The sequence below is a fragment of the Saccopteryx bilineata genome, chromosome 6, assembly GCF_036850765.1.
Source record: "Saccopteryx bilineata isolate mSacBil1 chromosome 6, mSacBil1_pri_phased_curated, whole genome shotgun sequence".
Classification (NCBI taxonomy): Eukaryota; Metazoa; Chordata; class Mammalia; order Chiroptera; family Emballonuridae; genus Saccopteryx; species Saccopteryx bilineata.
In genome coordinates, this window is record NC_089495.1 from 98,151,020 (window position 1) to 98,176,232 (window position 25,213).

The window sequence follows — 25,213 nt, forward strand, 5'->3', positions numbered from 1 at the left end:
TAAGTCCTGCCACATGGCCTGACCCCATAGTGGATGGTGCATTACAGTCCACTGATTAATGTGCCAAGTAGCAATTCCAAGGGTCAGTCCACAATAGGCAGCCCAGCTGTCAGTACAGATCACCAGAGGTGAAGGTTCATATGGGCAGCTAGCCAAACAGCTCTTAATTCTGCCCATTGGCTGTTTTGGCTGGTACCCGTGTCCATCCAAATAGTCTCAGTGGCCGGATGGAAGGTGATAGCTGTCCATTTGGCAGGTTGGCCCCTGCTGGAACCATCAGTATACCGGGCATCCTCGGGGATGGGCTCCCGCCCCTTCTGGAAGAGACTGACTTCAGGTTCTGCCTCCTGAGCCTCAGCTGCACCTGACTCTAAGGTTGCATAGTTGACTGGACCCAGGACTTCCTGCAGTTCTGCCCTCAATGGCCTGGTGCTAAGAGCACAGTGTTGTTGCAGGTAGGCACCCCACTTGGCCAGGGTGGACATCTGTCCATACCACTACATGGTTTGATTGCCCAATCTCTCACCCATCCTGCAATAGGGTATGTTGTCTTAACTGTAACTGGTGTTGTGGTTGTAATACTTTCAGGGGCCAGAAGGGCAGCATACACAGCTACCAGCTGCTTCTCCTCTAATGAGTAACGAACTTCAGCACCTTTTCACAATTGGGACCAAAACACAATAGGTTGCCATAAGCGCTCTGTCCATAGCCACAAGCCCCATCCAAACCCCTCCAAGGTTACATGAACATACAGCTCACAGGGCCTGGTAGGATCAAACACATTCAAGGCCTGTGCCACCTTGACAGCTCTCTTAGCTGCAGCAAATGAAACTTGAACCTGCTTAGTTCAATCCCAATGAACCCCCTTCCAAATAAGGTTGTACAAGGGACATAGTAACTGAGCCAAATGGGGTATAAATGCTCGCCAATACCCCAACAAACCTAAGAATTCCTGTAACTGCTTTACTGTAGTGGGCACGGGGTATGCTTGGATCTTATCTATAACTGTGTCAGGGATAACTTTTTTCTTACCTGACCAGACAACTCCCAAGAATTTAACAGATAACCCAGGTACTTGTAATTTGTTCTCATTGACTGCCCAGCCACATGCTTTCAAATGGGATAGCAGGGTAAGAACTGCTTGCTCCAATTCTGGAAGAGAATCACTAGTTAGCATAATATCATCAATATAATGGTACATGAGAACTGCCTCTGGCTGTTTCCATTTAGTCAGGTCAGCAGCCACCAGCCCATGACATAAGGTGGGTCTATGCAAATAGCCCTGGGGTAACACTGTAAAGGTCCATTGTCTCCCTTCCCAACTGAAGGCAAATTGGTCTTGACTCTCTGCATCTATATTTATAGAGAAAAAAGCATTGGCCAAGTCTGCCACAAAGTGGTATGTCCCCAACTCATGGCTTAGCCGATCCATCATGTTAGCTATCGAGGGAACAGCAGCATGCAAAGGGGGAACAACTTTATTAAGTTCTCTGTAATCTATTGTCATTCTCCAGGTTCCGTCTGGTGTGCACACAGGCCATACTGGGGAGTTATAAGGACTGTGTGCTGGCCGGATGATCTCCACCTTTTCTAGTTCAAGGATTGTCCCTGTGACTTCTTCATAACCATCTGGCAGGCGGTACTGCTTGGTGTTAGTCACACGCCGAGGGATGGGTAATTGCAAAGGGGAATGTGCTGCATGTCCCCGCAACAGTGCCTTCACAACCCTGATCCGCAGCCAGAACTCACCGGCTGTAGTTTCCAACCACAGTCCTTACAATACATCTTCTCCCAAAATATATTCAGGAATAGGAGATACATACAACTTATATGGCTTAGAAGGCAGTCTTTCTATCCCCAATGGAATAGTTATTGGCTTTACTTAAACAGTTTTGCCCCATAACCATCAATGGCCACTGGTGTCCCAGCAAACCACTCTGGGTTCTCATAGAGGAGTGAACATTCTGCACCTGTATCCACTAAGGCCAACACCCATTGTACACGGGAAGTGGACCAGTGGATAGCCAGTTCCACGCGTGGCCTCTGGTCCCCGCCCACCCCCGTTAGACGGGTCCCTTGGTCCTTTTCCTGTTCAAACTGGTACAATGGGTCTTGGGAGTTCTCCTCTCCCTCGGCCGTCTCTATCATATAATCTTGTAACTGAGCTGCCCATGCACCAAACGTTTTATTGGTAGCTGCTGGGTTTTTTTGTCTCAGTGGCTGAAACTTCTGTTCTGGTTTAAGCTGCTGCCAAAGCACCAAAATAATTTTATTAGACTGGTCATCCAATTTCCCCTTATCTGCTCCAGCCACAATCAAATCTACCCACATCTGTGCTCAGGTAACATTTATAGGCCTGTTTCCCTTGTTAGTTGAGGGGACAACATAGGCATCAGCCCTCACTGCTTTATGATCCTGAGCAGCCTCCAGCTCTCCCAAATCTGCTACCATCAGTATAACTGCATTGATGGGCTGCCCCACATAGGGGCCCAAGATAGCCACAAGTGACCCAAAAAGGGCTGACAGGGCGCTAGCAAGTATAAAGTCCCTCATTTTTGCTATAAACACTTCCTCGTCTGCCCCACAGTACCCAGGACTGAAAACAGAATTCTTCATATCTAGTTTCTGAAGGACCTTTACTAACTCACTGTAGCATTACCACCGACTCACTGCACCTGGCAATTCTTCAGCATTCTGCCAGACCATACGAATGGCAGCCATCACCCATTCTAATAGGGTATGGTCTCCTGGGTTGCCACGGCAGTTCTGAAGACGCTGCCTCAAGGAGGAGTGTGTGGTAATGGCGGCCAATTTCTCCATCTCTGTTCCAGAAAAGATGATGCCATCCACCTTTATGTCCCATAATCGTAGTAACCAGGCTACCAAGGATTCAGTAGATTTCTGCCTAAATTGTGCCTCCAACACCATCAGCTCTGCCTGGGTATAGGGCTGGACCACAGACTGTTCCATTACCTGGGCAGGAGGCTGTGGCTGCCCCTGAGGGACTCTTCACTGCTGGGTTTTTACCTTCTTGGCGACCACTGGTTGGGCTCTCAGTGTGTGTATGGCAGCTTCAGCCTGAGCCTTCTCATCCTCAGAAGAGGAACTTCAAGTGCCTGCTCCTGCTGACTCAAAGCCAATCCACCGGCACAGATGGTGCTGCTCCTTTGGCAACCATTTAGGCTCCTGTGGCTGCTGGCTTTTGGCCAGAAGCTGAGACTCGAGCTCTTAAATCTGCAGTTGTTTCTCCAACAACTGCCGGTGCAAATGTTCAGCTTCCACGGCAAATTACAACTCACAAACCCATAATTCCTTATGCAGTGCTCACTTCAATTCCAGCTTTTTCTGCTGTTCAATTTGCAATTCATACTGAAGCTTTCAACATTAAGTGGCTTCTCGTATAGAACTCCTGGTTTCCTCTTGAGTAAAGAACACCCAGCCCAAAGCCCCTAAAAGGACAGCCACGGGGAGTCAGAACAACAACCAGTCCTCTACCCCACCTCTCAAGGTTGGTGGCCCTGTAAAGCCAGTAGGCACCACCACCATCACAGCCACCTGGCCCATGCAGGTTCATATCGGATTTGGACAGACAGTAATGAAACAATGGAGTCAAAAACTGGTGAGCCATCATCTTTAATCCTAGCTTGCACCTGGCAGACAAGTAAAAACACACACTGGGCTCCAAAACCCACTCATTCAGTGCTCAAAAAGCTACTGACTTATTTGAGTTTCCTAGAATCAAAGGTTTCTAGCTCACTAGCCTTATTCACCTCTGTTCCCCATCTCCTCTCTGCACAAATTCTGCACAAACTGACTTCTCCTTCACCATTCTGCCATCTTGGCTGCTTCTCCTCTCCTCCAAATGGCCTTTATCTGCTCTCCTCTCTAATGCTAATCTCAGGAATAGAGAGAAAGCAAGCTCCCGGTCTGCCCCATTTTATATTGTAGAAATCAAAACCTTTAACCTAATATACAAACAAGGAAGTCTCTGATACAAAGTCACTTATCTGAGGTATAAATGGGATTCCTTATGAGAGTGGACCACCGCACATCATGCAATCAGTCAAGGGTGTGAGGAAAAGCTTAGTCTTAAAACTAAGCCTTAGGCTATAACAACCCAGTCAGTTTACAGCCTGTTCCCCACACCCAGTGCAAACTATTGGTATAAGCGAGCAAACATATATATCATATTTACAAACTTATTTGACCAACATTCTACCCCTTTTGCTTGCTTCACAATCTAAAGCACATGTATTCCTGCACAAGGAAATTAGGCACATTATACAAATTACAACAACATGAAAAATTATACAATTTCAATAATTACAAAGGTACATTTCACAAGTCTCTGAGCACTTTGCCAAAAACTTCCCAGGGCAGGGGATGGCTTCCAGCAAAGCCTCCCCCGACCCCCATCAGGGTATTTCACATTGTCCAAAATCCATAAGTCCATCCAACAAAAGAGCCAGTACCCACTCCGGTTGTAGTCCAGGGATCAGTCCAAGTACATGGGGCCTCAGCCACCCCCCTCATCCCTTCCATTCTGGCAGGTCTTACATTGTCCCAAGAAGGAGCACATGGCAATGACAGTCAGCATTCCCATCTCTGCTCCAGAGAGCATGATGGCATTCAACCCTATGTCCCAAAATCGCAGACCTACCAGGGGCATAGTAGATACTCTTTGCTGCTGGGCTCTCACCTTCTGGAGACTGCAGATTGCAACTCCAGCCTGATTCTCCTCATCCTCCAAAGAGGAACTGAAAACACCAGCTCACATTGCTGGGCTTGAGCTTCGGGCCACTGCCTCCTTCTACTCTGCAGGCCTTGCAGCTCCAGCCCCAGCCTCAGCCCCGGCCTCCTGCCGCTCTGCTGGCTCTCCACAACATCCAGGGCAAGCTCAACTCATAAACTTGTAATTCCTTTTTCAGCGGCTGCTCCATTTCCAGGCGAATCTCACAAACCTGGTCGGCCTCCTCCTCCAGTGCTTCCTCAGCTCCAGGGTCAGCATCTGTTTCTCCCACATTTCCTCCAGCCACTTCCACTGCTTGGTTTGCAGGTTCCAGGCAGCCTCTTCCACAGAGCTCTCGGTTTCCTCATTCATGGCTGTAAAAGTCAGCCAGCCTATGGTTCCCAAAAGGATAGCCATGGGGAACCATAACAGCAGCCAGTCCTCTACTCCACAACTCAAAGGTATTGGTGGCTCCACACTCATCTGTATCGAATCCTGCCACAGACTATGCCAAATGTATGGCCAGTAGCCATGGCCATCATCACAGCCGCCTGGCCCATGCAGGTTCACATTAGATTTGGACAGACGGTAATGAAACAGTGGAGAACTGCTGGGCCATTAGCTTTAATCCTATCTTGCACAGGCGGGCAAGAAATACACACAGTAGGAAAACACTTTGTTTCCATTCAGGACTCCCAGAGCCTGTGACTTATCCGAGTATCCTAGAATCAAAGGTTTCTAACCTCACCAGCCTTATTCACCTCTGTTTTCAATCTCCTTCTCTCTGCACAAATTCTGCACTAACTGGCTTCTCCTTCAGCACTCCACCATCTTGGCTGCCTCTCCTCTTCTCCACGTGGCCTTTTTCTGCTCTCTGCTCTCCATTGCTAATCTCAGGAACCGAGATAGAATAAGCTTCTGGTCTGCCCCATTTTAAATTGTAGAAATCAAAACCTTTAATCCAGGATACAAACAAGGAAGTCTCTGATACAAAGTCACTTATCTGAGGCATAATGGGATTCCTCATGAGAGTGTACTAGCCTACGTCAAAAAGGATGGTAAAGGTTTAGTCTTAAAACTAAGCCTTAGGCTTTAAAGATCCTGCCTGCTTACAGCCTGTACCCCAACACACATTAATAAAATCACACCCATCCCAAGCAAGAAGGGTAATTAATATCACCTGGGTGACGGGCTTCCACATGGGCAGTGCCATCTTTAACAAAGTGAGCATAATATATTTTATCTGCCCAACAAGCAGGAAGCATCAACTGCCATTTGTGCCTTGACCAGGCAAGTCCAGGGTAAAGCCAGGAGCCACGGCCATCATCACAGCCACCTAGCCAGTGAAAGTTCACATTTGATTCAAACAGACAGTAATAAAACAACAGAGCCAAGAACTGGTGAGCTATTACTGTACCTTTAATCCAAGCTCACACCCAGCGGGCAAGAAAATATACAATGTGGGAAAACACTTCCCTTTCCATTCAGGGCTCCCAAAGCCACTACTCATCCAAGTATTCTTAGAATCAAAGGTTTCTAGCTCACTAACCCTATTCACTTCTGTTCCCCATCTTCTTCTCTCTGCACAAACTCTGCATAAACCGGCTTCTCCTTCAGCACTCCATCATCTTGGCTGCCTCTCCTCTGCAATGCTGATGGCAGGATCTGAGCAAGAGAGCCCCCAGTCTGCCTCATCTTATAGTGTAGAAATTAAAGCCTTTAAGCCAATATACAAATAAGAAAGTCTCTGATACAAAGCCACTTATCTGAGGCATAAATGAAATTACTCATACGAGTGCACCACCCCACATCATGCAACAGTCAAGGGTATGAGGAAAAGCTTAATTTTGAGAAGATCTAGTATTAGAAGGATGTTGAAAAGATCTTAGTATTAAAAGGGTGGGAAAGGCTTAGTCTTAAAACTAAGCCTTAAGTTATAATGACTTTGCCTGCTTACAGCCAGTCCCCCACACCCAATGCAAACTATAAGCAAGAAAACATACATCATATTTACAAACTTATTTGACTAACAGCCAGTGTTTCCAACTGGTGACCTCAGTGGTCCAGGTGGATGTTTTTATCCACTGTGCTACCACAGGTCAGGCTTGGGAAAATTATTAAGTAAAATGAAAAAAGAGTTACTTGAACACAGGTACTATGTCTGAAAGGTAGGAAAAATACACAAGTGAAGACACTGGACAAGGGAATGATTCACATCCTGGTTGGGACTGAGGAGGGCAGTGTTGACATTTCATCACACCACTCAAATTGGCAGCAATTTAAAACTTATGATTTGTTTATGTCTTTAATTTTTCTTTTCATATTTTTAGACTACTGTTGACCACAGGTAACTGAAACCACAGAAAGCAAAATTGTAGATAGGGGAACTACTATAACATTGTTTTATGTAAGGTAACTTAAGTGAGAAGGACTTTACCAAAAATATGAAACAAAACATGGAATTAGTAAAACAGAGGTTTGTCCTAAAAGATCCATAGTTCCCTATCTATACAGATGCTTCACTTTGGGGAATTAGGAGAACCCAACCTGAAATTGTCTATGAAGAAACAACAGTTGGTTCTCAATTCCGAGTGCAGCATCACTCTGTTTCCTTTCTAAATTCCTCAATTTAATCTCAACTTAGTTGATATTTAAATCCAACATCACATACTAAATATGTTAGACAATTTTATGACTACCCCATTCTAAACCTTTAGATACAAAATCCTTTCTCATACACTTTTAAAGAATCATGTCACATTTATGTTTAATTCTCCAGAAAAGAATGTATTGCTGGCATCTGGTATACACTTAATTTAAAAAAAAATTATTTAAAAACAATTATAAATAAGTCAGAAATTGTTTTCTTTTTATTCTATTTGAAAGTGTTATATCTTCTTTTGTAAGAAAATTACAAAACCACAAAAATTATTGCAAGTAAGTATCAATAAACTTTTTAAAAACCAATTATGAAGTCTTGTTATAAAAAGTTTTAATCCTACATCATCATCTGTTTCTTCATGCTGAGCACACGTCACTGAATCCACTGAGTTGTTTCCACTACTCCAAACTATTCAGATTTTCTTTTGTTGTAAAACTTGAATGAAATTAAATGAAAGATTAAGGAATGTTTCTTGCCTTACTTATGCAAATTTTTTTCTTTTTTTAAAGACTCAAGGCAGGCAATCCATAAGCATTAACTCAGCTTCTAAGGCAGAGTGCCCACTCCAGTGTGTGTAATGTCTCAGCATGAAATATGAGATACCATTGCAGTCCCACAGCTTTGATCCTACTAAATTTGGAACCCTGGATTCATCTACTGTCCTTTAGGAAATTTTTATGGCTCAGAGTTATCTCACTCTCTTCTTCAGTAACAATTTTTATAATAAAAAGCACAAGTTTCACAAATCTTCTCTTGAATCTTTGCATCTGACTCACCTTTTGGAGGAATACTGCTTATTGCTTATAAAGCATGGCAAGATACAAGCAGTTCCTCATTATTCTCAATTAAAAATAAAAGCCACCAGCCCTGGCTGGTTGACTTAGTGGTAGAGCATCGACATGGTGTGTGGAAGTTTGGGTTCGATTCCTGGCTAGGGCACAGAGGAGAAGCAACCATCTGCTTCTCCACTCTTCCCCTTCTACTTTCTTTCTGTCTCTCTCTTCTTCTCCCAAGGCTCCATTGGAGCAAAGTTGGACCTGGCACTGAGGATGGCTCCATGGCCTCAGCCTCAGGTGCTAGAATGGCTCCTGTTGAAGTGAAGACATACCTCAGATGGGCCAAGCATTGAGTCCTGGTGGGCATGCCATGTGCATTCCAGTCAGGTGCATGTGGGAGTCTATCTGTCTGCCTCCCCCTGCTTCTCACTTTGGAAAAAAAAATACAGAAATAAATAAATAAATAAATAAATGCCACCTTACTTTTAATACAGTGATGTTCTAAGGAAAATGTGCTTGTCTTTAAGTTGAAACATTCTTAAGAGTGTTCAAATAGACATTAGTGAAAACTATAGGCAGTTCTGTATTATCACTGTGTCTTACAATATATTTCCAGCTGTGTCGTTTTTTTCCTTTTAAATCAGTTAAATATAGCTCTCTTTGTGTTTCTGACTTTTTGAGTTTTCAAAGGCTATAATTTGTAGATTCCAATAAGCTTTTAATGTGTGTAATTTAGTTAGTAGTCTAAATTTCTATTGGATTCTTCAATAACAATGCAATGATAGGGTCATCAAACGGAGTTGCATTTAGCCTCCATCTCAGAGGTTTGAAGAAATTGTTTGGAAATTAATACGTCAATACTTATAATGTTGCCATATATGCCTATCTTTTAATTCAGTCTGACCACTTTTAATTGTTTCTGTGATTAATTGTGACTTATAAAGCAATACATTCAAGGTAAAAATAGTTATTTCAGGGATAAAGGTTCAAAATCTGAGAAGTGTGTATTTGGAATCCCTCCTTTATTTTTAAATTTTTTTTTTTTTTTTTTTTTTTTTTCATTTTTCATTTTTCTGAAGCTGGAAACAGGGAGAGACAGTCAGACAGACTACCGCATGCGCCCGACCGGGATCCACCCGGCACGCCCACCAGGGGCGACGCTCTGCCCACCAGGGGGCGATGCTCTGCCCATCCTGGGTGTCGCCATGTTGCGACCAGAGCCACTCTAGCGCCTGGGGCAGAGGCCACAGAGCCATCCCCAGCGCCCGGGCCATCTTTGCTCCAATGGAGCCTTGGCTGTGGGAGGGGAAGGGAGAGACAGAGGGAAAGCGCGGCGGAGGGGTGGAGAAGCAAATGGGCGCTTCTCCTGTGTGCCCTGGCCGGAAATCGAACCCGGGTCCTCTGCACGCTAGGTATTTTTATTTGAAACTAAAAAATGCTACAATTATTTCACTTTCTTTTGTTTGTAACACACAGACATCTGTATGTAATTTTTGTGCAATATTAGACAGTTTTATATGCAAGTTTTTCATATCACTTAAAGCCTACTACTCTAACAGTTTCTCCCTTTACAATTAGTCTGTATTTGAAGATGAATAAGTCATATTTGAAAACACTTAAGATCAGGTATAATTTTAGTAACATTTTATTTTTGTGAAACTTTAAAAATATTTTATTTCTCTACAATCATATAAGCACAGTCTGTCTTATAAACTCTGATTTATAGAAACTATTTAGCTTCATAGGGGAGGAACACAGGGGGAGGAAAGGCAATTTCAGGTTCCTGTAGACAGGGGTTCATATTTTGGGTCTGGCTTTTCCTAGCTGCGTGTTATTTAGTGTCTCTAAACCTGAGAATTCTTCATTTGTAAAGCTTGAAATCTTAGACAATGTACTCATACATTATTACACAGCTACATTGTATGTATATCACACTAGTGAATCTACTGCTTACAAAAATTAGGGGATATTTCTAAGTGAATATGAAGCAATAAAAAAAAGTATTTTTATAGTTAAATAAGAACATCAGAAAAAGCAAATGGCAAGTCCAAGAAAGTTGTTCAATTATGCAAATGAGATGCAAAACCAACTTTTATTTCATTAATTAAAATGCACTATACAAAAGGCTGAAAATACTGGAGTATCTGCATGTCCCCTGATCCCCTAATTTTTATGTGCAGTGTATAAAATAGGAGATTTGTCCACATTTTAAATGCATAAATTTTGACTTAGGCTCTCTGAGCCTTCGTTTCCTCATCTGTAAAATAGGGCTGTAAATGTTTACCTTGAATGCTTTAGAGAAAATATGAGTAAAACAAGTTGCTCCAGTAGCAGAGCATAGTAGATGTTCAATAAGAAAAAACTATTTCCATAAAAAAGTACTTGTATTTTCTTAAGAATAATCTCTAAACACCAGTAGTTCAGAGCCTCTGATCCACTTTACAGATGAAATCATCATAACTCATTGTGTTTTAAATAAATAATTTTACTGTCTTAGTTTTATCCCTTTAAGTAGCCAGTAAACTTGATGAGAGCTTTATTGCAGGATTTCTCACAATGTGTAGCACAGAACATGGTGATAGTAAGAGTTCAATAAACTTGTATTTACTCATAGATTTTACTCTGATAAATGCTATTTAAACTTTAAAATGTTTTACTTTGATTTTGTGAATATGCACTTCTATGAGGGCTCCCGAAGACCATCTTTAGACAAATTGATTTGCTACAAGAGCTCATAGGACCCAGAAAAACTATTATACTTATGATTTTAGCATATTAAAGTGAAAGGATACAGATTAAAATGAGCAAAGGGAAATGTCAGATGGGGCAAAGACTAGAAGAATCCATGTACAAGTTTCTATGTTGTTCCTTCCCAGTCACATGAAGACATGTTTAATCCTTCCAGCAACAATATATGACAACCTGTGACAACAAGTGTTGCCGAGCACAGAAGCTCATCCAAGCCTTAGTGTCCACTGTTTACCATATGACTGACCTTAGCTACTCAGACTCCAATCCCTTCAAAAGAAAACCAGGCATTCATCATAAATCACACTGTTAAAATAATCTTACCTGGTCTAACTGCTAGAGCATGACTTGATGCCTCAGGCATACAAAAACATGTATTTATCATAAATACAGTGTGGCTTAATGAATCAGCCATACAAATTCATTCTTCTCAGGCAGAATATACTGAGGGTTACAAGGCTATCTCTGGGAGTTACAAAAGGCCAGGCCTGAAGACAGACCTTTCTTTGAAATGTGCAGTTTGAGCAATTCAGCACTTCTGAGTTAATTTTATCTTGCCTAGTAATGCATTCACATAAGGAAAAAAATTTAAATTACATAAGGGCATACATTAAAACTTATTCTTCTTATGGTTTCCTCATCTATCCAGTTCCCTTGAACATACTAAAATAAAATCTATGCATTTATTTCAGAGATATGTATACATATCTTCATATTTTACATAATATTCTATATAATGTTTGGTGTCTTATTTTAATAACAGTATATCTTAGAAGTCTTTTTATATTAACACATAAATAAGCAGCCTAGTTATTTTCTATGATTATAATTTTTAACTTTGTGATTGTATCATAATTGATTTAACCCATCTTTATTCATTTTTAGATAGTTTCCAATATTTAGCTTTAAAAAGAATAATTCAATGAGTAATCTTGTACAAATACCAGTTTTTTTTTTGTTTTTTTTTTAATAAATTTTTATTAATGGTAATGGGATGACATTAATAAATCAGGGTACATATATTCAAAGAAAACATGTCTAGGTTATTTTGTCATCAAATTATGTTGCAAACCCCTCGCCCAAAGTCAGATTGTCCTCCGTCACCCTCTATCTAGTTCTCTGTGCCCCTCCCCCTCCCCCTAACTCTCTCCCTCCCTTCCTCCCATGTCCTCCCTCCCCCCTCACCCTTGGTAACCACCACACTCTTGTCCATGTCTCTTAGTCTCATTTTTATGTTCCACCAATGTATGGAATCATGTAGTTCTTGTTTTTTTCTGATTTGCTTATTTCACTCCTTATAATGTTATCAAGATCCCACCATTTTGCTGTAAATGTTCCGATGTCATCATTTCTTATGGCTGAGTAGTATTCCATAGTGTATATGTGCCACATCTTCTTTATCCAGTCTTCTATTGAAGGGCTTTTTGGTTGTTTCCATGTCTTGGCCAAAGTGAACAGTGCTGCAATGAACATGGGGCTACATGTGTCTTCACGTATCAATGTTTCTGAGGTTTTGGGGTATATACCCAGTAGAGGGATTGCTGGGTCATAAGGTAGTTCTATTTGCAGTTTTTTGAGGAACCACCATACTTTCCTCCATAATGGTTGTACTACTTTACAGTCCCACCAACAGTGAATGAGGGTTCCTTTTTCTCCACAGCCTCTCCAACATTTGCTATTACCCGTCTTGTTGATAATAGCTAATCTAACAGGGGTGAGGTGGTATCTCATTGTAGTTTTGATTTGCATTTCTCGAATAACTAATGAAGCTGAGCATCTTTTCATATATCTGTTGGCCATTTGTATCTCTTCCTGGGAGAAGTGTCTGTTCATGTCCTCTTCCCATTTTTTTATTGGATTGCTTGTTTGTTTGTTGTTGAGTTTTATGAGTTCTTTGTAAATTTTGGATATTAGGCCCTTATCTGAGCTGTCGTTTGAAAATATCAGTTCCCATATAGTTGGCTGTCTGTTTATTTTGATATCAGTTTCTCTTGCTGAGCAAAAACTTTTAATTCTGATGTAGTCCCATTCATTTATCTTTGCCTTCACTTCTCTTGCCATTGCAGTCAAGTTCATAAAATGTTCTTTAAAACCCAGGTCCATGATTTTAGTACCTATGTCTTCTTCTATGTACTTTATTGTTTCAGGTCTTATATTTAGGTCTTTGATCCATTTTGAATTAATTTTAGTACACGGGGACAGGCTGTAGTCGAGTTTCATTCTTTTGCATGTGGCTTTCCAGTTTTCCCCACACCATTTGTTGAAGAGGCTTTCTTTTCTCCATTGTGTGTTGTTGGCCCCTTTATCAAAGATTATTTGACCATATATATGTGGTTTTATTTCTGGGCTTTCTATTCTGTTCCATTGGTCTGAGTGTCTATTTTTCTGCCAATACCATGCTGTTTTGATTATCGTGGCCCTATAATATAGTTTAAAGTCAGGTATTGTAATGCCCCCAGCTTCATTCTTTTTCCTTAGGATTGTTTTGGCTATTCGGGGTTTTTTATAGTTCCATATAAATCTGATGATTTTTTGTTCCATTTCTTTAAAAAATCTCATAGGGATTTTGATGGGAATTGCATTAAATTTGTATATTGCTTTGGGTAATATGGCCATTTTGATTATATTTATTCTTCCTATCCAAGAACAAGGAATATTTTTCCATCTCATTGTATCTTTTTCGATTTCCCTTAACAATGCTTTGTAATTTTCATTATATAGGTTCTTTACGTTCTTTGTTATGTTTATTCCTAGGTATTTTATTTTTTTTGTTGCAATCGTGAAGGGGATTATTTTTTTGAGTTCGTTTTCTAATATTTCATTGTTGGCATATAGAAAGGCTATGGACTTTTGTATGTTAATTTTGTATCCTGCGACCTTACTGTATTGGTTTATTGTTTCTAATAATCTTTTTGTGGAGTCCTTCGGGTTTTCAATGTATAGGATCATATCATCAGCAAAAAGTGATAGCTTTACTTCTTCTTTTCCGATATGGATGCCTTTTATTTCTTTGTCTTGTCTGATTGCTCTGGCCAGAACTTCTAGCACCACGTTGAATAAGAGTGGAGAGAGTGGACAACCCTGTCTTGTTCCTGATTTAAGGTAGAAAGTCCTCAGTTTTATGCCGTTTAATAGGATGTTGGCTGATGGTTTATCATATATGGCCTTTATCATGTTGAGATATTTTCCTTCTATACCCATTTTGTTGAGAGTCTTAAACATAAAATTGTGTTGTATTTTATCAAAAGCCTTTTCTGCATCTATTGATAAGATCATGTGGTTTTTGTTCTTTGTTTTGTTGATATGGTGTATTACGTTAACCGTTTTGCGTATGTTGAACCATCCTTGAGATTCTGGGATGAATCCCACTTGATCATGATGTATTATTTTTTTAATATGTTGTTGTATTCGGTTTGCCAGTATTTTGTTTAGTATTTTAGCATCTGTATTCATTAGAGATATTGGTCTGTAGTTTTCTTTCTTTGTGCCATCCTTGCCAGGTTTTGGTATGAGGGTTATGTTGGCCTCATAAAATGTGTTTGGAAGTATTGCTTCTTCTTCAATTTTTTGGAAGACTTTGAGTAGAATAGGAACCAAGTCTTCTTTGAATGTTTGATAGAATTCACTAGTATAACCGTCTGGGCCTGGACTTTTATTTTTGGGGAGATTTTTAATAGTTTTTTCTATTTCCTCCCTGCTGATTGGTCTGTTTAGGCTTTCTGCTTCTTCATGACTCAGTCTAGGAAGGTTGTATTGTTCTAGGAATTTATCCATTTCTTCTAAATTGTTGTATTTGGTGGCAAATAATTTTTCATAGTATTCTACAATAATTCTTTGTATTTCTATGATGTCTGTGGTGATCTCTCCTCTTTCATTTTGGATTTTATTTATTTGAGTCCTGTGTCTTTTTTCCTTGGTGAGTCTTGCCAAGGGTTTGTCAATTTTGTTGATCTTTTCAAAGAACCAGCTCCTTGTTTTATTGATTTTTTCTATAGTTTTTCTGTTCTCTATTTCATTTATTTCTGCTCTGATTTTTATTATCTCCTTTCTTCGGCTGGTTTTGGGTTGTCTTTGTTCTTCTTTTTCTAGTTCCTTAAGGTGTGAAGTTAAGTGGTTTACTTCGGCTCTCTCTTGTTTGTTCATATAGGCCTGAAGTGATATGAACTTTCCTCTTATTACTGCTTTTGCTGCATCCCAGAGATTCTGATATGTCGTATTTTCATTTTCATTTGTCTGTATATATCTTTTGATTTCTGCACTTATTTCTTCTTTGACCCATTCATTTTTTAGAAGTATGTTGTTTAGTTTCCACATTTTTGTGGGTTTTTCCCCCTCTTTTTTGCAGTTGAATTCTAGTTTCAAGGCTTTATGATCAGAAAATATGCTTGGTACAATTTCAATTTTTCTAAATTTGCTGATATTGTCTTTGTGGCCCAACATATGGTCAATTCTTGAGAATGTTCCATGTACACTAGAGAAAAATGTATACTCTGTCGCTTTGGGATGAAGTGTCCTGTAGATGTCTATCATATCCAGGTGTTCTAGTATTTCGTTTAAGGCCACTATATCTTTATTGATTCTCTGTTTGGATGACCGATCTAGAGCCGTCAGCGGTGTATTGAGGTCTCCAAGTATGATTGTATTTTTGTTAGTTTTTGTTTTAAGGTCAATAAGTAGCTGTCTTATATATTTTGGTGCTCCTTGGTTTGGTGCATATATATTAAGGATTGTTATGTCTTCTTGATTCAACTTCCCCTTAATCATTATGAAATGACCATTTTTGTCTCTGAGTACTTTTTCTGTCTTGTAGTCAGCATTATTAGATATGAGTATTGCTACACCTGCTTTTTTTTGGGTGTTGTTTGCTTGGAGTATTGTTTTCCAGCCTTTCACTTTGAATTTGTTTTTATCCTTGTTGCTTAGATGTGTTTCTTGTAGGCAGCATATAGTTGGATTTTCTTTTTTAATCCATTCTGCTACTCTGTGTCTTTTTATTGGTAAGTTTAATCCATTTACATTTAGTGTAATTATTGACACTTGTGGGTTCCCTACTGCCATTTTATAAATTGCTTTCTGTTAGTTTTGTATCTAGTTTGATTCTTCTCTTTTGTTTTTCTATCATTTGTTTTTGTTTGTTTGTGTTCCATACTTCTTTCCTCTGTTGCTACCTTTTTTAAGTCAAGTGTTTTTGCGGTGGTTTTTTTAAGGGTGGTTACCATTAAGTAATGAAAAGGGTACCTACCATATTCATTGTAGTACCCTATCTTATAAGTATTTCTGCACTTCATCATCCTTTGCTACTGTTAATCTCCATCCTCTCCCCCCTTTTTTTCCTTTGTTGTCACAGTTTAAGTTTGGTTTTATTGTGTTCTTGGTGGAGCTGTTACTTGTGGTGTTGTTTTCTTTTGTTCTTTGAATCTGGTTGGAAAACCCCCCTTAGTATTTCCTGGAGTAGGGGCTTTCTGTTGATAAATTCTCTCATCTTTTCTGTATTTGTGAATGTTTTTATATCTCCTTCATACTTGAAGGATAGCTTTGATGGGTATAGTATTCTTGGCTGAAAGTTCCTCTCTTTCAGGGCTTTAAATATTGGGGTCCACTCTCTTCTAGCTTGTAGAGTTTCTGCTGAGAAATCTGATGATAATCTAATAGGCCTTCCTTTATATGTTGTACTCTTCTTTTCCCTGGCTGCCTTGAGAATTTTTTCTTTGTCATTGGTTTGTGTCATCTTTATTATGATGTGCCTTGGAGTGGGTTTGTTGGGGTTAAGAAAACTTGGTGTTCTGTTTGCTTCTTGAATTTGAGGCTTTAGTTCCTTCCACAGGCTTGGGAAGTTCTCGTCTATTATTTGTTTGAGTATATTCTCCATTCCATTTTCTTTCTCTTCTCCCTCTGATATACCTATTATTCTTATGTTATTCTTTGTGATGGAGTCAGACAATTCCTGTAGGGCTTTCTCATTTTTTATTATTTTTGAGTCTCTTTCTTCTTCTCTCTGTTGTGCCTCAAGTTGTTTGTCTTCTATTTCACTAATCCTATCTTCAATCTGGGCTGTTCTGTTAGCTAAGCTTGTTACCTCGTTTTTCAGCTCGTGAATTGAGTTTTTCATTTCTGTTTGATTTGTTTTTATAGTTTCAATTTCCTTGGTAATATATTTTTTGTGTTCATTGAGTTGTTTTCTGATCTCCCTATATTGCCTTTCTGTGTTTTCTTGTATATCTCTGAGTATTTTTAAGATTTCTATTTTAAATTCTCTGTCATTTAGCTCCAAGGCTTCCAATATGTTAAGTCTTTTCTCCATAGATTTTTCCACATCTATTTGTGTTACCTCTCTTTCTTTTGTATCCATAATATTCGATTTCCTCTTTCTTATCGGCATCTGAGGGTGGTCTTATTGATAGCACTAATTAGAATTAATAAAGAGTAAAAAGAAAAAAAAAAAGGGTAAAACACCCCCCCAAAAAAAAACAGTAATAATTTATTATTTCCCCCTTTTTTCTCTCTTCTCTTTCCCTCCTCTTCCCTCCTCAGGGAAATATCGTGACTATAATGGAGGGCCTGATTTGGGGTGAAGAGTTCAAGGGGCAAAAAAAGGGAGTAGGGACCTACTAAATGCAAAAAAAAAAAAGGAAGAAAATCTTAGACAAGCATAGGATGATTTGCTTGTAAGTGATGGTCAACTAAGAGATATAATGAGAGGGATAAGAGGGAATCAGAAAAAAGGACCAAAAAAGAATAATAAAGAAGAAAAAATAAAAATAATAAGTAAAAATCTGTTGTATTAAGTGGAGCGAAGACTAAATACAATGGAGACCTTGGGTTGGGAGGACCCAAAATGCCACAAAAATAAACAAACAAGAGAAAAAAAAAATAAAAACAAAAGCAAAAAAGAGAAATAAAACCAAAAAAAAAGCCTTGAGTCCCAAATTAACTAATTTGTTCGTGATTGAGGATTATATGGGAGGAAAGTAAAATGAGAAAAGAAAAAATGAATAGAAAGGAAAAAATAAGAAAAAGAGAAAAACAAAGGAAGAAATAAAATAGGAGGAGAAAAAAACAAAATAAAGCAAGACAAAAAAAAAAACAAAAGAGGAGAGAGTGAGAGTTAAGTGTTTTGGAGTATAACCTTAAAGGAGGGTGAGGATGAAGAAGAAAAATAAAATGCAACACTCATGGGTAGTGTAGTTCAAGAAAGGGGAAGCATAAGATGGGCAGAGAATAGAAGGACCGAGGTGGAGGAAATAAAGGCAAAAAGATAGAAGAAACAAGCAACAACAACAACAACAAAAAAAATTAGTGGATCAAGTTGTAAAGTCTGTGGGTTTTTCTTGATTTTGAGAGGTTAACTTCTTCCTTTTTCTTTTCTCTCCCTCTTCCTAGTCGGTGACTCTGTACCCCAGGCTCTGCCCCTGTGTCACTCTTAGTTAGGGATTTGCAGTTGATGGGATTCTATGGCAATGTCATATAATTGGCTTTAGTCTTGCTGGAAGTAAAGGCTTGTTGGCGTTTGCAGGGTCCAACGATGAGAGAGTTTGCTTTCCTGGATTCTCTCTCCTAGTCCCCCCTTTCTGAATTAGCAGCCTGGTGATCCAGCTATAAGGCTGCAACTGCTTCTGCCTGGGGAGTAAGAGGCTCAAGGAGCTGGGAAATCCCCACTCTATCCCCACTCAGTGCAAGGCTTTGGGAAAGGCTCTGAGAGTCAGGGCCTCCAGTGTAATCAGGCGGGGGTGGGAGTCAATTGTTGTCAAGGTGACTGTTCAGCGCCTATCATTTAGTTGGACCTCTCACCCCAGGCTTTCCACACTTTGTAGCCTGTTTTTGCAGGGAAGAAGAGGCACTAGTCTCTGCTTACGACTAGTGTAGTATAGACCTTATTATCTGCCAAGTCCTTCTTGTTAGCGTTTATCCCTGAATATGGAGGCTCTATCAATCAGAAGTTGCCCCCGCCCCTTTACGGAGAGGCACTAAAAAATATCACGCCTCTTGTCTTGGATCGCTGAACTGAGAGAGATCTTATCAATTAGAACCGAGGGTGCGCAGATTTTATGGGTTAAGCTAATTTCAGTGATTGGGTCGCAGCTGTGTTTCCGAAGGTATTTTAGGCTGCCTGCACGCACCCCTCCCCCAACGCTTGATTGTTAGCTTGAATGGCTGGGTGAGGTGCCCCGCCCACGGAGAGAATCTCCCAAGCCTCTCCTGATCGCCCCGCCGCTGGTGGCTGGACCGCACCAGGCGCAGGATAATGGAGCCCCCTGGGTGTGCGGGCCAGTAGGGCGCCCTGGGCGCGTGGAATGCCCAAGGCACGTGCGCGAATGGGGCGCTCCGGGCACCGGTGGCCGGCGACCCCCACTCGCAGTGTGCGGGCCGCTGGGAACGTCAGCGGTGCTCAACCGGACCGGGCGCGCGCGCGGCGGCTCGTGGCAGCCGCTCGCGGTGGCGGTTCGCGGGGGTTCACGGTGGCTCGCGGTCGGCCGCTCGCGGTGGCTTGCGGTTCCCAAGTATATGGGCTGACTCACCGCGGGCGCACTCCCTGGCGTCTTGAATGAGCGTCGCTGCGGTAGCTTCCTCCACACCCTCGTCTCTCAGATTCAAGTGATAACAGTCCTTTTGCTTTCAGTTTGTGTGGAACTCCGGAATGCTCCTAGGATAAATTTTTCTGTTTCTAGTTGATAAATTTGTTGTGATTTAGGGGAGAGCTGTCGGACGCGCTTCTCACGGCGCCATTTCCGTGACGTCACCACAAATACCAGTTTTGAAAGCACATAAGAACATCTGTAGGATAAATTCTCACAAGTAGAATTTCTGGGTTAAATTTGATATACGTTCCATAATTTTGCTATTTTTCACTCAAGCCATGTTATGAGTCAAAGGTTACAAATGATAGATTAATTATGAATTCATAAATATCAGCAACATTGTAAAGTATAAATGTGAAACATCATATTTCAACCTGAAGCAAGAAGATTTTATCAAGGACACTTTAGTGTATCACTAAGTACTGTTTTAATGTGGGAATAGAGAACGAAGGACTAGTGTTTAGATCTTTTTGTTTTATTTTGTTTAAGTCTATACATTGTTCCATGTTAGAAATGAGAGTAATAGTATATATATCTTTGTAATTGAGTCTCAAGTCCTGATCTCTCACTTGCCTCGGATGTGAGTGAATAAATAAAGTAATAATTGTCACCAGGTTAGATGACTATTTGTAAAAGAATAAACTACTATGAAATGTAGATTTACCCACTAATCTGATTGTAACTGATATTTCATGAAGATAGTTTCTTGCAAAGAGACTTTTTGCCTAGCAAGAGAAGAATTTTCTCTAATTTAACCTGGAAAAACTCTTAAATATAGGAGAATCACATTTTCAACTAATTTAGCTAGAGCGTAAAGAAAACATTAGAGGAAGATAAGCTCACACTGTCTTCATTTTGATGACCTAATCAACCACTTTACTTGGTCTTATGGTTTTTGTAATGGCAATGCATTCTCTTTTTCTTGTCATTGTCATTTCTGACACAAGAACAAGAGATCAAAATTTTAATATCCTGTATATATTTTCAGTGATTCTGACTAAGCTGAATTGCCAGCAGGCTACATTATTGTAATTTTGTCTTTGCAAGTCTCACAGCTTTGCAAAAGGTTCTTGTTCATGACAAGTTTCATGAACATAATCTCCTTGTTGGAGTTTCTTGTAGACTGGATGGTTACCTGTGCCTTTTTTTTTTTTTTTTTTGAATTGTAAAGGAAATCATTTAAAGGTTTTTATACTTCTAGATTTTCTACTTCAGTAATTTGTATACAGCAAGGTTTTTGTACCTTCCTTAGGTTCAGCTTTCTGATTCCTAAAGTGCTTATCAATAGCAGGCATTTAGTTTTAGTATTTAATTACATCAGATAGAAAAAAATAATGAGTTTTAATATCTCCAGGTTACATATTTAATCAAATTTATTATTATGACTACTTTTTTTTTTTTTAATCTGGAACATTTGGGAGTGTTTTATTGTTATTGCTTTAACTTGTAGTGGGCCATTGTTTTTAATTAATTAATAACAGTAAGTTGGAATATTTACTTCTTGCCCATATTCCAACTTATTTTTATTTTTAATTAATATAAATGTTTAACTGGGTCATTTGAATTTCCTTTACAATAGAATAAATAGTTCCCTTGATGACTACAGATATGCATGCTGTGTGATAGTATTCAGAACATAACAGTGAAGTTTTCCTGATTGGTGCATACTCTCCAATAATTATCAGTGGCTCCTTATGTGAAACTGCTGTCAAACCAATAAGACTGTATTTATACATTTATCATTTTTAGGATTGTTGATACCGTGGGCATATTTTCCTCAAATAACCTTGATTCCTTGTGTCACAAAACGCAACTCATGTTCACCTGGATGATAGTACCTTTGGGGATGAGGGAGAATTTGCAGGCAAAGGGAGCTTTCAGTTCAGATGTGTTACATCTGTCTTCTTAAAACGTAAGCTCATTGGCCCAATGAATCTTTCATATTTAAGTGGTTCTCAAGTAAAGCTATCTCCAACAAGGCAGACTTTTGTAACCATCCTCTTTCATGCTTTCTCCTTTCTCCTTCCTGTTCAAATAACTTTTAACACCTGTTTCTCCTGGGCACAAACTTTGGGCAGAAGGACTTCCTATTTTCCAACTTTTTGTTTTTGTTTTTGTTTAGTCATATGGGAAAGTACTTTGGCTCAGGACTGTCCCACCTTGTCCAGTAGATATGCGGGTACTGCTCCTCATGGAGTCTTTCCTTCATTATTTTGTTCGATGTTTCTATTTTCATGCATCTTGATAGTCATTTTCATTTGTATTTTCTCAGCATGGTGCTGTTTATGGCTGAGCTTAGTCTTCAGGCCAATCATCCTTTTTTGTCTTCTTTGAATGTTCATGAGCCTCTTGACCTTCCTTTCTCCTTTTTCTTAGGGTAATCCAAAAGGTATGCATAGTGCTCATAATGTAACTTAATATATTTGTTTTGCAGTATGGTTATGGCCTCTGAGGTGCTGGATGAAATCCCCTAGCTCTCAAATTTCAGGTCTCAGGCCCATGAGCCCACTCTACACAACTTGCGAGACAGCTAATTGATATGTTGCTGAATAGCTCAAAAGGAAAAAAATGAAGGACTTTTTTCTTTCTTCTTTTTTAATCACAGAAGACAAAAGCATCTGTTAAAATCATTAATTTAAGTCTCAGTTGACAGGACCATTACACAAGGGTCTGTATCTTCCTTGAACATCAGCAAATTGGCTTTCTTTTTATATAAAGGGCAGGCAGTTCTTCCTTCACAGATTCTCTCCTCTGATTTGAAACATGTTACCCATATACATGACATATGCTGACCCCTTTTCTGAAAGCACTCCTTCCCTCAGTGGTAGATTTACTGACCTGTTTTCTGTTTTGTCTTCCTTCTTTTTTATTTTTTTTGTATTTTTCTGAAGTGAAAAGTGGGAGACAGAGAGACACACTCCCACATGTACCAGACAGGGATCGCCCAACATGCCCATTAGGGGGTGATACTCTGCCCATCTGAGGTGTTGCTCTGCTGCAAATGGAGCCATTCTAGTGCCTGAGGCAGATGCCATGGAGCCATCTTCATAGCCTGGGCCAACTTTGCTCCAATGGAGACTTGGCTGTGGGAGAGGCAGAGAGCGGCAGAGAAAAAGGAGAGGGGGAAGGGTAGAGAAGCAAATGGGTGTTCTCCTGTGTGCCCTGGCCAGGAATCAAACCCAGGACTTTCACACGCCATGCCAACACTCTACTGCTGGGCCAACCGGCCAGGCCCTTGTCTTACTTCTTAACATTTGTTGGAAACTTTCAGAGGTCTGCATGCAAATCCTCTTCCAGCTCTTATTAATCTTGGGAATTACTTTCTTCATCTTTAAAAATGGTAACAATATTACTGTCTTAGTCCTTTTGGCCTATATTATAACAAAAATACCATGACTGTATATTACAAACAGCAGAAATTAATTTTTTTAGTTATGAATGCTAGGAAGTTCAAGACCAAGGCAACAGCAGATTCAGTGTATAGTGAAGGCTCCCTTCTGATTTATAGATGGTTGTCTGTTTGCTCAATCTTCTCAAAGCAGGAGGCAAAAAGGTACTCTCTGGGGTCTCTTTTTTTTTTTTTTTTTTTTTTTTTTTTGTATTTTTCTGAAGCTGGAAACGGGGAGAGACAGTCAGACAGACTCCCGCATGCGCCTGACAGGGATCCACCCGGCAAGCCCACCAGGGGCGACGCTCTGCCCCTCCGGGGCGTCGCTCCACAGAGACCAGAGCCACTCTAGCACCTGGGGCAGCGGCCAAGGAGCCATCCCCAACGGCCGGGCTATCCTTGCTCCAATGGAGCCTTGGCTGCAGGAGGGGAAGAGAGAGACAGAGAGGAAAGGGGGGGGTAGAGAAGCAAATGGGTGCCTCTTTTTTAAGAGACCTAATTCCATTTATGAAGGTTTCACCCTCATGACCTCTCCATTTCCCAAATGTCTTACCACCTAATACTGTAGGGGTTATGACTTCAACGTATAAATTTTAGGAGGACATAAACATTCAGTCAATTGAAAATATCTATTTTTCTCTTTGGCACTATCATAGAAGTACCTCAAAAAATTGAGAACATTGGAAGCATTTATAAGATAGTTATTTTCTTGCTCTATGAGAATTAATTATATTAAAACATAATTTGAGTCACTGTATACAGATCATATTTGTACTCATGTCCTAGTTGAAGGTGGATCTTCAATAATTTACCAAGGGCCCTACTTTCCAGGCTGAGGGGTTATTTGACATTTTTCTTTGTGAGGCAACCAGTAAGAGTCATGCACCAAATTTAGCATTTCAGGCAAGACAAAATCCAGAAAATACTTTCTTATTTGTAAAAAAGGTTCTAGAATATCAAATCTCTTTTGTTATGAAGAAAAATTTTAGGTTGGTGGTCTGAGGAAGTTTTCCTTTTTTTAAGAATGTGTTTAAACTTTATTCTTTACTGATTTTTACTTTTTTTGTGACAGAGAAAGGCAGAGAGAGGGACAAACAGTAAGGGAGAGAGAGAAGAAGCATCAATTCTTCCTTATGGCACCTCAGTTGCTCATTGATTGCTTTCTCTTATGTGCCTTGACCAGGGAGTTACAGCAGACCAAGTGACACCTTACTCAAGCTAGAGACCTTGGGCTCAAGCTGGTAAGCTTTGCTCAAACCAGAAGAGCCTGTGCTCAAGCTGGTGACCTCAGGGTTTCAAACCTGAGACCTCCGCATCCCAGTCCAATGCTCTATCCACTGCGTCACCACCTGGTCAGGTCTGATTTTCACTTTCAAAGCTTTTAGTACTTATGTAATATACAATTTCTTTAAAGATTCAGAGTAGTATGGTAATAAGGACATATAAAGCTTTGATTAAAATAACTATTCAAATAACATCTTTTTAAAGGCTAAAAAATGATAGAGTACTCCAAAGAAGAAGTAAAAACTTTCTTATTTCTTGAAGTAATTCTATTTAAGGTTACTTCTACCTGTGACAATCTATCATTTAACAAATCATATGTGAACTTAAAATATAATAATAATTATTATTATCATGATGTGATCAAAGTGATTGCAATATTGTTTTCTCAAGAGCAGGACTGAATATAGTGTAATTATTTGTTGGGTTTGAGATGAGAAAATGAGACTAACTTTAGGCAATAGACATATTAGGGGCTGACATTTAGGAAGTCATAAAGTACATACCCTTTATTTCACATTCCTCATGTATCAATCAAGCACTGTATGGAAATTGTTCTTTAGGGCATTTAATTTAATTCTTTTAATATATTGAGATAATATAATTATTTATAGTAGAGACATTAAGTACACTTTTTAAATTTATAGTAAATTTAAATTGTAACTAAAGTCAGTCTGATCCTATAATAAGAATTTTTTTTTTCAGGTGAGAGGAGGGGTAATAGTGAGGCAGACTCCCACATGCACTCCAACCGGATCCACCCAGCAACCCCATCTAAGGCTGATGTTCGAGTATGGAGCTATTTTTAGTGCCTGAGGCTGATGTTCTCCAACAGAACTATTCTCAGCGCCAAGAGCCACTCTCAAATCAATCAAGCCACTTACTGCAGGAGGGGAAGAGGTAGAGAAGGGAGGAGAGAAAAGCAAGGAGAAGCAGATGGTTGTCTATGCCGTGTGACCTGACCGGGAATTGAACACTGGATGTCCATATGCCAGGTTGATGCTCTATTTATTGAGCCACAAGCCAGGGATTGTAACTGGAATTCTTAACCAC

The 25,213-nt window shown here is 39.9% G+C and overlaps 1 pseudogene; it reads right to left on the reverse strand.

The window, feature by feature from the left end:
* Positions 1-21,199: 21,199 nt before the first annotated feature.
* The window catches only part of LOC136309341 (ribosome biogenesis protein NSA2 homolog pseudogene), an 87,882-nt pseudogene continuing 83,868 nt past the window's right edge, over positions 21,200-25,213 (reverse strand).